This window comes from Salmo salar, chromosome ssa29 (genome assembly GCF_905237065.1).
Source record: "Salmo salar chromosome ssa29, Ssal_v3.1, whole genome shotgun sequence".
Taxonomy (NCBI): domain Eukaryota; kingdom Metazoa; phylum Chordata; class Actinopteri; order Salmoniformes; family Salmonidae; genus Salmo; species Salmo salar.
The window spans coordinates 6,352,481-6,369,508 of record NC_059470.1 but is presented as its reverse complement, the minus strand read 5'-3'; positions in this window follow the sequence as shown (position 1 = coordinate 6,369,508).

The following is a 17,028-nucleotide window of genomic DNA, read 5'->3' as shown; positions in this document are numbered from 1 at the left end:
TATATGAACTTGATTGAACAAAACATGCATGTATTGTATAACATAATGTCCTAGGAGTGTCATCTGATGAAGATCATCAAAGGTTAGTGCTGCATTTAGCTGTGGTTTTGGTTTTTGTGACATATATGCATGCTTTGAAAATGGCTGTGTGATTATTTTTGGCAGGGTACTCTCCTGACATAATCTAATGTTTTGCTTTCCCTGTAAAGCCTTTTTGAAATCGGACAGTGTGGTTAGATTAACGAGAGTCTTGTCTTTAAAATGGTGTAAAATTGTCATATGTTTGAGAATTTGAAGTTATAGCATTTATGAGGTATTTGTATTTCGCGCCACACGATTCCACTGGCTGTTGACTAGGTGGGACGCAAACGTCCCACCTTGCCCAGGGAGGTTAAGAATGTAGTACGATGGTATGGGTATTCGGACACGGCCTCTGAGTAAAAGCATGAGAACTATGCCACGCCGCTATTTTACTTCTCTGAAACAAATGCTACACAAGAAAGTAAACATTTTGAAAATGCCCTCAAATCTCCCCAGTAGGTCATTGTCAGTGTTATCTAATGCAATACATTTCCCTGGGTACTTTACTCCTCTGACACTCACACTTACACTCACACACTCACTCACACTTGCATCTGGTATCTTCTCCTCTGGCTAGGGAGACATGGAGAGATGTGTTATGGGGTGTTTGCCAGAGGGGTCCCCCCATCATTTTATTTCTAAACTGATGAGGAGGGGGACTTTAATTCTCAGGGTGATTCCATGTAAGATTACCTGCACTGATCCCAGGCCGCGTCACAATCGGCACTTTATTCTCAAGATTGTGTGCTATATAGGAAATGGGGTCCCTTTTGGATGAATTTTGTATCATTTCTTCATGGGTGAGGGCGTTTGAGCTGATGCAGAGGAACGTTTTACTTTTTGTTAAGTCTCTGAAATATAAATTCCACAAAATACAAGAAAAATAAATGAATAATTTAGTCATGAGAATTCTTAAACATTCACAAATGAAATACTGAGGCTTTTCAGGCCAATTCAGTTTCAATGATGTGGTCAAGAGCTGCAATTTGTCATTAAAATCAAATTTTATTGGTCACATACACATGGTTAGCAGATGTTATTGCGAGTGTAGCGAAATGCTTGTGCTTCTAGTTCTAGCAATATCTAACATGTAATCTAACAATTCCACAACAACTACCTAATACACACAAATCTACTGTAAGTAAAATAATGGAATAAGAACATATACATATAAATATATGGATGAGCAATGACAGAAACATTCAGTCAGTCATTAAGAAAGAAAGAGTGTAAGTGAGAGACTGTAGTTTATACTTGGTTGAGTCGTGCCACAATTAAAGTCCACCTCTGGAGTGCCTTCGATTTTCTTTAGACGCCAGAGTGTATGTGAGTGTATGCTTCGGCTGCTAATAGTACCAAGCCTTCAATCTTGGATTGACATGTTTTTCAATATATTACAAAAGGGCTGCAGTGTCAAGATAATGGAGATTAGCCAGGCCTGCTCAGAGGACCATGACATGGTAGCAGCAGCATCCTGTGAATAGCCCAGACTCTTGAGGCCCGTCTTTTCATTCCTACAACACTGTCTGGAGTTATGGATCTCACATTAACTACCCACCTAGAATGACTATACTGTACGTACAAACTCAATTGGGATTATTCATACAACATTTTTGGCTATTTCATTTGTGACTTGCTAAAGTTACTGAAATGCTTGCAAAAACCTGCTTTAAAGTATTTCTTAATCTAACTGATTCATATGTATTGTACAGTGTGTGATGGATGATTGTAATAATGAGAATAAATTATCTTCATGATATGCAAATGTGGAAAGAGAATTGATTTCGAAGGTATTGTGAATGTAACAGGACCGAGAGTGAGTGAGACAGACAGACTCCATTTTAAGATAAATCTCAACTGACTTTATTTCCGGTTTTACAAAATGTAGTCTCTGTTCTCCACAACTACAAGACATAACTCACGTTACCACAGATAAGACAAGGCCGTAATTCACTGCAATTTTGTTTATAATACTCCCTGTAACTGTGCCTCTCCCGTAGATAGTTCATATACCTGCCCCCCAGAGCCCCTGGAGCAGTGGAGTCTTCTGCTGAAGCCATTGATGGATGAGTGACATTATTTTTATCAGTGTAACACAATCTGCACATAATGTGGCTGCTGTCTCAGGTCCGTATCCTCAGTTAACTAAACAAAAAAATATATCCATGTCATGTCTCATACATGCTCTCTCTATTTATCAGGTGAAATAAAAGGTGAAACGCCATTTACTGGATTAAATATATACCGATCCGGCAGCAGACACGTGCATCAATCATATCTCATATTAAGGGTAATGTAGTTTACCTAATGTTTCCAGCGGTGAAACTACTCTGATCTAATTTCCTACAGCCCTCTACCTAATCTTGTGCTATTGGATAATTTATACATTTAGGACAATATGGATATATTGAGAGGGAAAATACAGGTAACTGCCAAAATAATGGAAACACTTGAGTAAATGAGAGCTACAAAATATATTGAAAGCAGGTGATTCCACACGTGTGGTTCCTGAGTTAGTTACACAATTAAACATCCCATCATGCTTAGGGTCATGTATATAAATTCTGGGCAGGCCATTATTTTGGCCATTATTTTGGATACCATGGCTATGCCCCCATAGGATGACAATGCCCCCATCCACAGAGCATGAGTGGTCACTGAATGGTTTGATGAGCATGAAAACGATGTAAACCATATGCCATGGCCGTCTCAGTCACCAGATCACAACCCAAATGAACACTTATTGGAGATTTTAGAGCGGTGCCTGAGACATAATTTTCCACCCCATCAACAAAACATAAATTAATGGTATTTCTTGTGGAAGAATGGTGTTGCATCCCTCCAATAGAGTTCAAGACTCTTGAAGAATCTATGCTAAGGTGCATTGAAGCTGTTCTCAATAGTGGTGGCCCAACACCCTATTAAGAACATGTATGTTGGTGTTTCCTTTATTTTGGCAGTTACCTGTAAGTTACAATACATGACCAAAAGTATGTGGACACCTGCTCGTTGAACATCTCATTCCAAAATCAAGGGTATTAATACGGAGTTGCTCCCCCTTTGCTGCTATAACAGCCTCCACTCTTCTGGGAAGGCTTTCCACTAGATGTTGGAACATTTCTGCGGGGACTTGTTTCCATTCAGCCATGAGAGCATTAGTGAGGTTGGGCACTGATTTTGGGTGATTAGGCCTGGCTCGCAGTTGGTGTTCCAAATCATTCCAAAGGTGTTCGTTGGGGTTGAGGTCAGGGCTATGCACAGGCCAGTCAAGTTCTTCCACACCGATCTCGACAAACCATTTCTGTATGGACCTCACTTCGTGCACGGGTGAATTGTCAAGCTGAAACAGGAAAGGGCCTTCCACAAACTGTTGCCACAAATAATGTCATTGTATGATGTAGGGTTATGATTTCCCGTCACGGGAACTAAGGGGCCTAGCCCGAACCATGAAAAACAGCCCCAGGCCATAATTCCTCCTCCAACAAACTTTACTGTTGGCACTATACATTCGGCAGGTAGCGTTCTCCTGGCATCCGCCAAACCCAGATTCAATCATTGGACTGCTAGATGGTGAAGCATGATTCATCACGCCATAAAATGCATTTCCACTGCTCCAGAGCCTAATGGCAGCAAGAGCTACATCACTCTTGGCATTGCGCATGGTGATCTGAGGGTTGTGTGCAGCTGCTCGGCCATGGAAACGCATTTCATGAAGCTCCCAACTAACAGTTTTTGTGCTGACATTGCTTCCAGAGGCAGTTTGGATTTCAGAAGTGAGAATTGTAACCGAGGACAGACAATTTTTACGCGCTACGCACTTCAGAACTCGACGGCCCGGTTCTGTGAGCTTGTGTGGCCTGCCACTTTGCAACGGAGCATTTGTTGCTCCTAGAAGTTTCCACTTCACAATAACAGCACTTACAGTTGACCGGGGCAGCTCTAGCAGTGCAGAAATTTGACAAACTGACTTGTTGGAAAGGTGGCATCCTATAACGGTGCCACGTTGACAGTCACTGAGCTCTTCAGTAAGGCCATTCTACTGCCAATGTTTGTCTATGGAGTTTGCATCGCTGCGTGTTTTATTTTACACACCTGTCAGCAACGGGTGTGGCTCAAATAGCCGAATCCACAAATTTGAAGGGGTGTCGACATAATTTTGTATATATAGTGTATATGACATGAGACGGACATGATATCACCATGCATATTTAGAGTTCCCAATTCTTCAGGATGAATGCAAAGAAGCTATCCTTACACAAATCTCTGAATCCGCTTTTGTAGAGCACCCTTGATGAGCTAGTCTATTTGAGATTTCCCAATACATGTGGATCCTAACACTTAACAAACCCAAATCAGGCCAATTTGAGGAAAATATTGTTCCCTTTCCAAAGAGAGGGGTTCTACCAAATAAAACATGATCTACCTAGAGGTTGAGATAGAGATAAAGCATTCAGATCAATATTAAATCCTCTGTAAATTAGCTGGGGATGTATAATTGAAGAGGCCATGTGGAACATCAGGCAGGCTGAGACCAGACACACTAATGAGGAAAGGAAGGGAGGTAGCTGAGGACGCAACCTCTGTGCTGCGCCTCAGTAGTATTTTGTGGCTTCCTCCTAGGGTTGCAGCATTTCCAGAAGGTTTTTCCAGAAATCCCAGTTAGACAATTCCTGGAATAGGAGGGAATAAACAGGCAATCTGGGAATTTTCCAACCAGGAATTCAGAAAAACTGGGTCATTTAAAAAAAAGTTTGGCTGTTTTGCAAACCTTCTCACTGGCTTGCATCTTAGGTCTTCAGTGGCTTCACACATATGAGATCATGTCAATGGGCTGAGATGTTGGTTGAATCTTAAAAGTCCTTCCTTGATTCCTCAGAATCTCTCAAACCGCCTCCTCAAAAACATCAAAGGGAAGAGAGTAGAGCATTGGAGGCTGAGAAAAATCCTCCAATGGAGGGAAGTAGGGTGAGGACAAGAGGACACGAGGAACTGAGAAAGGACTTTTGAGATTCACCCAATGTCTCCCACATATACATCTACTGTATGTACTCTGGACAGCCTGACACACAGAACAGCAAAGCACAGCTTGCAACCGTAAATACACAGCAGCACAGCATAGTACAGCGAGTCCAAACATAGTTTCTTATCCACAGAGTAAAACATGCCCATAGCACTACTCATGTTTCCACAATATTGACAGATACCTGCTGTGAATAATGTAGTAGAGTACAGGAGTGTACAGCTGTAGGGGTATCTGACCCCTTGGACATATTATGGACAGGCAAGGAGATGTGAGAGGGTTTGAGATCAGGAGGTCTGACTCACACACCATGGACTGCTGTTGATCTGTACACTACAAGTGTGCTTTTGGAGTGTTAGTATGGACTGTGTATGTGTGTCTCTGTATGCGGCCACGCAAGTCTGTGCATGCTAGGCATGCATGTGTGCTGTTGGTGCAGCAGGCAGGGGAATGAGAAGGAGAGTGGGTGGAACGCTAGTCGTGTGTGTGTGTGTGTGTGTGTAATTACCTCCTCTGTCTCAGCAGCGCTGGTCTTGTCTCATTACCGTCATGGTGGGGTGTCCGCGATGCCACTAAGCAGCAGGGTGTCTCTCTACCACTCTGCTGCTTTCCTCCCTCCCCATCCTCCCTCAGTCAGCTCATTCCAGATCCAAGGCGATATTCGACATTCTTCCAGATAACCAGGACGTCTGGTGATGACTCCAAAAAGTAAGCTGCAAGCTCTGGCTCCGAGGGTCGTGTGTTCAAACCTAGTGCTAGGAACTCATTTTTTGTTAAGTTTTGTTTATACCATATCCCAAACCTTAACCCTTATCTTAACCTTTCGGAACTAATGCCTAAACTTAACAGTAGAAATTTTACGCTTATCCCTTTGTGGACATAATTTGAATAGTCAAACCATGAGATCTGGTTGCCTCCCTGCCAGTCTCTGATCTGGGGACACAGGCTGCGGCCCAAATGGCACCATTTTCCCTATTATAGTGCACTACTTTTGACCACAGCCCGGCCTCTAGTCAATAGCAGTGCACTATATAGGGAATAGGGTGCCATTTGGGAAGCAGTCACACGCACAAAAGTGGCCAGTCATCTCCCAGCTACCCCCCCCCCCAACCCCCGTTGTGCTAATGTTAACACCTGAAGACGAAATAGCTAATGGGCAGTCCCTGTCCACATCCATTTGCATTACTGATGGTTTCAGCAGCAAGTTCACTTTGCCTTATCTATTAGGCACTCCTCTTTTCCTAGCGTTTATGTGACTTTCCCACTCCCTAGATGCTATCCCTGTGTGTTTGTGTGTGTGTGTGTGTGTGTGTGTCATGAGCTGTTCTCCTCAGTTAAGGAGTCGTTATCTTGATAATATCGAGACCAATTTGAGAAACATTTTTACAGCCAGACGGTAACAAATAGAGTGGTTCTGAATCCGGAACACTGGTGCTGGTCAGAATCTCTGGACGGTTTCTGTAGGGAAGATTTAGAAACTATTCAGGAGTCTTCTCAAACTGAACTGTGCCCAAGGGTGGGTGAGAGAGAATTAGACTCCAAGGCCCTGTTAGTTATATTCTCCCCTCAGTAACACATCTGGCATCACAGGGCTGGGCTTGTGGAGGTCTCTGCAGTCACTCAGCGGTAATTGCTAATGGTAATTACTGACCTTTTCCATGAACCAGGAGACATATACAAATAAATGACTGGTAAGGTTGGCCGGTTGGCTAGGCAATTTCCACCCCACACTACCACCACACCATCCCTGTCTTTCCTCTAATATACCGGAGGGGCCTGCATATCAGATAGTCTGCAAGTTGGAGCTGTATTATGTCCAACGGCTGGGCCCATTACCCCAACAGACTACTGGGATCTGTGTGACTCTATTGTCCTTCTCATAGGTGTGTGTGCGGGTGTGTGTGTGAGAGAGAGAGAGAGAGAGAGAGAGAGAGAGAGAGAGAGAGAGAGATGTGGCTAATCTGATCCCTCCAGCCCTAGCGATCTCTCTCTCCCTCATTTGCCCCACAGCCCCGGATGTGTGCTATAGCTTGCAGACCCATTAGTAACTCCTAAAGAGGGCTGTGTGTGTGTCTTCGTTCCAAATGGCACCCTATTCCCTACATAGTGCACTACTTTTGACCAGGGCCCATAGGGCTCTGGTCAAAAGTGGTGCACTTTGTAGGGAATAGGGTGTCTTTTGCCAAGTACACTGTGTCTCTCCTCTCTGGTGGTCCTCCAGTAATCTGGTAGCTACCTGCTCTACTCTGTTCTGTTGTCCCCACAGCTCAGCTCCATCTGGTGTGGCTGAAGACTCTAATCTGCATGAACGGTTCCCACCTGTTTTACCTAATTTCTAACAGCATGTCACCTGTGCAACTAGAGGCAAAAATACTCTAGATCACCTTTACTCCACACACATAAATGCATACAAAGCTCTCCCTTTGACAAAACTGACCATAACTCTATCCTCCTTATTCCTGATTACATGCAAAAATTCAAACAGGAAGTACCAGTGACACACTCAATACAGAAGTGATCTGATGAAGCGGATGCTAAGCTACAGGACTGTTTCAATAGCACCAACTGGAGTATGTTCTGGGATTCATCCGATAACATTGAGGAGTTTACAACATCAGTTACCGGCCTCATTAATAAGTGCATTGACGACATCTTCCCCACAGTGACAGTACATATATATCCTAACCAGAAGCCATGGATTACAGGCAATATCCGCATTGAACTAAAGGCTAGAGCTGTCGCTTTCAAGGAGTGAGACACTATTCTGGATGCTAATAAGAAATCCCGCTACAACCTATAAGCCATCAAACAGTCAAAACATTAATACAGGACTAAGGTCAAATCATACTACGCCGGCTCTGACATGCGTCGGATCTAGCAGGGCTTGCAAACTATCACGGATTACAAAGGGAAACCCAGCTGCGAGTTGGTGTCAGAGCGCAGGCCTATTGAGAACATCATATTCAATAAAATAGCATGATCAATAGTATCAAAAGTTTTTGACATATCCACAAACAAAGCAGCACATTTCATTTCAGCATTGACAAGATCATTAAGAACTAAAGTGGTTGCTGTAATAGTGCTATGCCCAGGCCTAAAGCCTGATTGGTTAATATTCAAAATACATTTCTCAGATAGAAAATAGCAAAGTAGTACATTTAACAAGGATTCAAGAATCTTAGCTAGACAAGGAAGTCTTAAAATGGGATGATAATTAATAGGATAACTACTATTCCCACCCTTATGGAAGGACAGCCCAAGAGCTGATTTCCATACTTTGGGAATATTTCCTGATATAAATGTTACATTTATAAATGTGGGTAATTGAGCCAACAATGATGGGCGTTGCACACTTACGTAGACCAGGATCCAACTGGTCTGCGTCTGTGGATTTCTTGTTGTCTATTGCTAGCAAAGGACTTCTTTTTCTGTAAAAGGCCAAAAAAAAGCTTTGACTGTTGTTTCTCTGATCATTCAGCAAGTTTCCCCTATCAGCTTCCAGCCCAATATCATTGTGTATAGGCTAGAGATTAAATGCATAGATGTTTTGATTTATTTTTCTATAATGAGGCCAGTGTCTGAATTAATTTGATGTGGCAGAGAGGAGGACATAGAACCCTTCAGGGATTTTCAATTTTTCCAGAATTTAGCTGGGTTCCCATTACAATCCGAAAGAGCGGTTACATAATAATCCGATTTAGCCTTTCTGATTTGCTTGACCCAAGCATCATCTCTTCTATTAATTACTTCAGATAATTCCGAAGTGTACCAGGCATTCAATTTACCTTTAACCCTTAATTTTTTGAAGGGTGCATGATTATCCACAATAGTACTGAAGACGTCTGCAAAAAGGCTCAAAGCTAAATCAGGTTCAGGGATATCTGAAATATAATCAAGGTCACAAAAATAAAGATAATGTAAAAAAAAACCTGTTCACTGAAGTTTTTAAAGTTCCTCTTTGTGATGACACGAGGGTTTGATTTTATATTCTCACATCTCTAACACAAACAACTGGGCAATAGTCACTAATGTCTTCGGCGAAGATACCAGTAGAAACATATTTCTTTGATCTTATTTTAACCAATACACCAATCAGAGTTGACTTTGAAGGATCTTTAGGGTTACGCAGTGTAGGATTAGTCACCAGCTGGGATAGGTTTAGATCATTACAAGTGTCTTTTAGAATGTCTGAAGCCTGCATTTCCCAATCATAATTTAGGTCACCCAGGATAATAATTTATGATTTCATAAAAGAAGACAACAAACTAAATAGTTAGTATATTTACATTTACATTTACATTTAAGTAATTTAGCAGACGCTCTTATCCAGAGCGACTTAGAAATTGGTGCATTCACCTTATGATATCCAGTGGAACAACCACTTTACAATAGTGCATCTAAATCTTTTAAGGGGGGGGGGGTTAGAAGGATTACTTTATCCTATCCTAGGTATTCCTTAAAGAGGTGGGGTTTCAGGTGTCTCCGGAAGGTGGTGATTGACTCCGCTGTCCTGGCGTCGTGAGGGAGCTTGTTCCACCATTGGGGTGCCAGAGCAGCGAACAGTTTTGACTGGGCTGAGTGGGAACTGTGCTTCCTCAGAGGTAGGGGGGCCAGCAGGCCAGAGGTGGATGAACACAGTGCCCTTGTTTGGGTGTAGGGCCTGATCAGAGCCTGAAGGTATGGAGGTGCCGTTCCCTTCACAGTATATCCTCGAGTGCACAAAGGTTAGATTACATAAAATTGCATAGAACTGCACCATTTGGTCTATCCCTATTACAGTAGCAATAGAGGAAGGAGTAGATATTGAAATTACTTTTCCAAAGTTAGTACCATAGGACCTGAGGCCGCAGCCAATGTCAATATGAGGAACTATGAGTAACCGATGATGGAATGTCAAAAACAGACTTACATGGGCTTTGGTTGCTATCGCACAAGGCCGAGTTCCCTGCCATCCACGACCTCTATATCAGGCAGTGTGTGATGAAGGCCTTAAAAATTGTCAGACTCCAGCCAACCAAATCATAGACTGTTCTCTCTGCTACCGCACGGCAAGTGGTGCCGATGCGCCAATTCTGCCATAAGAATGCTAAATAGTTAGTCTGGGTAGCTATTAGTGAACTATTTAACTATCTGCATTGCCCCTTATTGCACTAACTCTTTTGACTCGTCGCATACACTGCTGCTACTGTTTATTATCTATCCTCTTACATAGTCACTTTACCCCTACCTATATGTTCATACTGTATACTACTAATACCTACAATAAATACTACAGTTCCACAAAGGGAATACTTGCAAATGGTGTGTTTGGGTGGTGCAGTGAGGTGTTCGGAGTCACTTTGATAAATAATCTTAAATAATAATCTTAAATAATCTTAAATAAGCATGCCTCTTTCAAAAAATGTAGAACTAAGAACAGATATAGCCCTTGGTTCACTCCAGACTTGACTTCCCTTGACCAGCACAAAAACATCCTGTGGCGTACTGCACTAGCGTCGAATAGTCCCCGCAAAATGCAACTTTTCAGGGAAGTCAGGAACCAATATACACAGTCAGTTAGGAAAGCAAAGGCTAGCTTTTTCAAACAGAAATGTGCAACCTGCAGCACTAATTCCAAAAAGTTTTGGGACACTGTAAAGTCCATGGAGAATAAGAGCATCTCCTCCCAGCTGCCCACTGCACTGAGACTAGGAAACACTGTCACCACTAATAAATCCACGATAATCGAGAATTTCAAGAAGCATTTCTCTACGGCTGGCCATGCTTTCCACTGGCTACCCCAACCCCGGCCAACAGCTCTGCAGCAACTGGCCCAAGCCCCCCCCCATGCTTCTCCTTCACTCAAATCAAGAAAGCTGATGTTCTGAAAGAGCTGCAAAATCTGGATCCCTACAAATCAGCTGGGCTTGACAATCTGGACCCTCTCTTCCTAAAATTATCCGCCGCCATTGTTTCAACCCCTATTGCTAGTCTGTTCAACCTCTCTTTCGTATCGTCTGAGATTCATAAAGATTGGAAAGCGACCGCATTCACCCCCCTCTTCAAAGGGGGAGACACTCTAGACCCAAACTGTTACAGACCTATATCCTTCCTGCCCTGCCTTTCTAAAGTCTTCGAAAGCCAAGTGAACAAACAGATCACCGACCATTTCGAATCCCACCGTACCTTCTCCGCTATGCAATCCGGTTTCCGAGCTGGTCACGGGTGCACCTCAGGCACGCTCAAGGTCCTAAACGATGTCATAACCGCCATCGATAAAAGACAGTACTGTGCAGCTGTCTTCATCGACCTGACCATGTCTTTCGACTCTGTCAATCACCATATTCTTATCCGCAGACTCAACAGCCTTGGTTTCTCTAATGACTGCCTCGCCTGGTTCACTAACTACTTCTCAGATAGAGTTCAATGTATTAACCTGTTGGGGATAGGGGGCAGTATTTGCACGGCTGGATAAAAAAAGTACCCGATTTAATCTGGTTACTACTTCTGCCCAGAAACTAGAATATGCATATAATTATTAGCTTTGGATAGAAAACACCCTAAAGTTTCTAAAACTGTTTGAATGGTGTCTGTGAGTATAACAGAACTCATATGGCAGGCAAAAACCTGAGAAGATTCCAAACAGGAAGTACCCTCTCTGACCATTCCTTGGGCTTCTTGCCTCTGTTTATTGAACATTTAGGATCTTTGCTGTAACGTGACACTTCCTACGGCTCCCATAGGCTCTCAGAACCCGGGAAAAAGCTGAATGACATCGAGGCAGCCCCTGGCTGAAACACATTAGCGCGTTTGGATAGTGGCCTGTCAGAGGACCATCAGACTGGGGCTCGTGCACAAGGTCACGAGATGTTTTTATTTTCTCTCTCTTTGAAAGAAAACCACCACTCCCGGTCGGAATATTATCGCGTTTTTACGAGAAAAATTGCATAAACATTTATTTTAAACAGCGGTTGACATGCTTCGAAGTACGGTAATGGAATATTTAGAAATGTTTTGTCACGAAATGCGTCGTGCTCGTCACCCTTCTTTACCATTCGGATAGTGTCTTGAACGCACAAACAAAACGCCGCTATTTGGATATAACTATGGATTATTTGGGACCAAACCAACATTTGTTATTGAAGTAGAAGTCCTGGGAGTGCATTCTGACGAAGAATACCAAAGGTAATAACATTTTTCTTATAGTAAATCTGACTTTGGTGAGTGCTAAACTTGCTGGGTGTCTAAATAGCTAGCCCTGTGATGCCGGGCTATCTACTGAGAATATTGCAAAATGTGCTTTCACCGAAAAGCTATTTTAAAATCGGACATAGCGAGTGCATAGAGGAGTTCTGTATCTATAATTCTTAAAATAATTGTTATGTTTTTTGTGAACGTTTATCGTGAGTAATTTAGTAAATTCACCGGAAGTGTTCGGTGGGAATGCTAGTCACATGCTAGTCACATGCTAATGTAAAAAAGCTGGTTTTTGATATAAATATGAACTTGATTGAACAAAACATGCATGTATTGTATAACATAATGTCCTAGGGGTGTCATCTGATGAAGATCATCAAAGGTTAGTGCTGCATTTAGCTGTGGTTTGGGTTTATGTGACATTAATGCTAGCTTGAAAAATGGGTGTCTGATTATTTCTGGCTGGGTACTCTGCTGACATAATCTAATGTTTTGCTTTCGTTGTAAAGCCTTTTTGAAATCGGGCAGTGTGGTTAGATTAACGAGAGTCTTGTCTTTAAAATGGTGTAAAATAGTCATATGTTTGAGAAATTGAAGTAATAGCATTTCTAAGGTATTTGAATATCGCGCCACGGGATTACACTGGCTGTTGAGTAGGTGGGACGTAGCGTCCCACCTAGCCCATAGAGGTTAAATCGGAGGGCCTGTGGAGGACTCTTTTCTCTGTATATATATATCAATGATGTCGCTCTTGCTGCGGGTGATTATTTTATCCACCTCTACGCAGACGACACCATTCTGTATACATCTGGCCTTTCTTTGGACACTGTGTTAACAAACCTCCAAACAAGCCTCAATGCAATACAACACTCCTTCCGTGCCCTCCAACTAAAATTAAATGCATGCTCTTCAAGTGATCGCTGCCCGCACCTGCACGCCCGACTAGCATCAATACTCTGGACGGTTCTGACTTAGAATATATGGACAACTATAAATACTTAGGTGTCTGGCTAGACTGTAAACTCTCCATCCAGACTCATATTAAGCATCTCCAATCCAAAATTAAATAGGCCCCTTTTTTTCTCCACTTTCTGTCTGAATGACATGCCCAAAGTAATCTGCCTGTAGCTCAGGCCCTGAAGCCAGGATATGCATATAATTGGTACCATTGGAAAGAAAACACTTTGAAGTTTGTGGAAATTATAAAATAATGTAGGAGAATATAACAAAATAGGTATGGTAGGAGAAAATTCAAAGAAAAACCAACTAGATTTTATTTTTGAGAGACCATCCACTTAGAAATGCAAGAGAAAGGTCATATTGAGAATTAGCTCCCTGGATGCAATTCCTATGGCTTCCACAGGGTGTCAGCAGTCTATGTTCAAGGTTTCAGACTTGTAACTTCAAAAACAAAATTTGTGTTTGTGTGCGCCATGAAGACATTACGCACCTGCTAAAATCGGTTTCCTATTGAACATAGTTCTTTCCGAAATAAATATTATAGTTTGATTACATTTTAGGGTATCTGAGGAGTAAATAGAAATGTACTTTGACTTGTTGAAACAAAGTTTATGGTTAGATTTTCGGATTCCTTTCTCTGCAAGTTGAACGAGTGGATTACTCAAATCGATGGTGCCAAAATAACAGACTTTTTGGTAGCTAGTTTACTCGTAGAAACTTGAGGAGCCAATAATATAATATAACATCATGTAGATACAGTACATAGAGTTCATTAGAAGCACCCAGACTGGAGGAGTGTAGCTGTGTGATTTGTGAGGGGACCCAAGTCTCCTTAATTAGACTGTGGGTTCTTTCTTCGGCACATTTCGCAGTCTAATAAAGCATGGAGGGGCTGTGAAATATGGTGTGGTGTGGCATGAGTGTGTGGCACTGGCAGGCATTTGTGTGTTGAGTGCATGCGGCAGGCGTACAGCTTCTGATTTTACAGGCACGTGCTTTAATACATGTTGGTTAGAACAGGGTTCTGGAGAGCCGCACACACGCACGCGCGCACACACTCACACACAAAATAGCCCCGGCTTATCCCCTAGACTAATTAGCCAAACGCTCTCCACTCCGTGATTACGTCCCAAATGGCACCCTATATCCTACATTTACAGTATAGAAAATAAGGCTGCCATTTGGGACGCAGTGGTGTTTTTCAGATCACCAGTCAGCGGGATGAGGCCCAAGCTATCTCAGCCACTGAAATTATTGTCAAATTCGTTTAATCCATCTCCCGATGCACACTAATGTAATTGCTTTTTGATTAATTGCGCTGGTGGTAAAAAAAAAAAGGGAACTTGGCAGTTGTTGTGCCTTTTGTCAGATTACAGTCCGATGATATTCTTCAATGTTAATCTCTAGTTGTAAATATTTCCTTCCCTTTTGGCCAATAAGGAAGGATTTACCCAGAAATCGACATGAAATGTTGTTTTAATATTTCAATTGGATAGACTGCTACAGCTGTAAAGTGCTCTTTCTAACCTTGGTTTGGAACATTCCCAATGTTCTCCGATAAAATAGCTTTTGTTCTCTCTCTCTCGCCATACACTCAGTCAAAACATTTCCAAAATCCTTTCGATAAATCCATCCCACTCTTTATTCTGAGGTTAGAAAACTCAATTGAAAATGTTTTAAATTAATGAACATATCACAAATGTATGTAAATAGCTTTTATCGACTAAAATAACGAATCATAGCTCACAACTCTTTGAAAATGGTAGAGAGTTAGTGTGCATCGGGGGGGGGGTCTTACTAAAATTGGCAAAAAGCCTGTGAAATACATTTGCTTTGATGACTAACTTTACTCGTAGATGGAATAATTCTGCCTTTCAAATGCACTGAGGAGCGTTTGGCTATGTGGAGCTGCCAGACAGACTCCTGCAGGCAGAGTGCCCTGACAGTCAGCCCTACGTAGGGGCCTGTCTCCAGCTCTGCCTGGCTCTCACAGGGAGGTTGTCGGTCTTTGTGAGGGGAAGGGTAGAGACTGCAGTAGGGGTGAGACTACAGCCAGGCTTAGAAGAATACACTTAAAGGAAAGTTAATAGCTTGGCCTTCCTCTGGCCCTAAGAGAAAGTGGAGTGAGAGACAGGGAGTGAGAGACATCAGTGCCACAGGTAACTTCCACAAAGCTATGAACGAGCTGAAAGACAAGGCAAGAAGGGCCTTCAATGCCATCAAAAGGAACATACAATTCGACATACCAATTAGGATCTGGCTAAAAATTATTGAATCAGTTATAGGTCTGGGGTCCGCTCACCAACCAATAATTCACAAAATGGGACAAACACCAAATTGTAACTCTGCACGCAGAATTCTTCAAAAATATTCTCTGTGTACAACGTAAAACACCAAATAATGCATGTAGAGTAGAATTAGGCCGATACCGGCTAGTTATCAAAATCCATAAACGAGAAGTTAAATTCTACAGCCACCTAAAAGGAAGCGAATCCCAAACCGTCCATAACAAAGCCAGTCTCCTACAGAGAGATGAACCTTGAGAAGAGTCCCCTGAGCAAGCTGGTCTAGGGGCTCTGTTCACAAACACAAACAGACCCCACAGAGCCCCAGAACAGCAACACAATTAGACCCAACCAAATCATGAGAAAACAAGAAGATAATTGCTTGACACATTGGAAAGAATTAACAAAAAAACAGAGCAAACTAGAATGCTATTTTGCCCTAAACAGAGAGTACACAGTGGCAGAATACCTGACCACTGTGACTGACCCAAACTTAAGGAAAGCTTTCACTATGTTCAGATTCAATGAGCATAGCCTTACTATTGAGAAAGGCCACCGTAGGCAGACCAGGATCTCAAAAGAAGACAGGCTATGTGCACACTGCCCACAAAATGAGGTGGAAACTAAGCTCCACTTCCTAACCTCCTGCCAAATGAATGACCATATTAAAGACACATATTTCCCTCAGATTACACAGATACACAAATAATTTGAAAACAAATCCAATGTTGATAAAGTCCCATATCTATTACGTGAAATACCACAGTGTGCAATCCAGCAGCAAGATTTGTGACCTGTTGCCACAAGAAAAGTGCAACCAGTGAAGAACAAATAAATACAACCTATATTTATGTTTATTTATTTTCCCTTTTGTACTTTAACTATACGCACATCATTGCACCACTGTATATAAACATAATATAACATTTGAAATGTCTTTATTATTTTGGAACTTTTGTAAGTGTATTGTTAACTGTACATTTTTGTTTATTTCACTTTTTTATCTATTTAACTTGCTTTGGCAATATAAACATGTGTTTCCTATGCCAATAAAGCCCCTTACATTGAAACTGATTGAGCAAGAGACCGGGAGAGAAAGAGTGAGTGGATAGAGAGAGACTGGAGGGATAGAGAGAGACTATTGAAGCTGTCATCCTTGCACTGACAGCTGACACTAGGCACAGTGTCCAAGGTGAAGAGAAGACATGCCACAGTAAACTGAAGTCTCTAGAGATACAACGCTTTTTGTTGTCAGTGTTCTATCCTCTGTGGTTGCGGTTGAGTGGATTTTAAATGTCACCCTTCTGTGATGCATGTAAATTACTTTGACCCTGTTGGAGTAAAATTACACTGCATATATCCCTTTTTCTTCAAAGCTTCTGGAGCCAAATCAAAAATGCCATATATTCAAATACATCAGGACTGTATAGACCCCCGGAATAGATGGCAAACAATTTGGTTCCGTACGCTGCACCTAAAACAGATGACTGTGATTATGTTTGTATG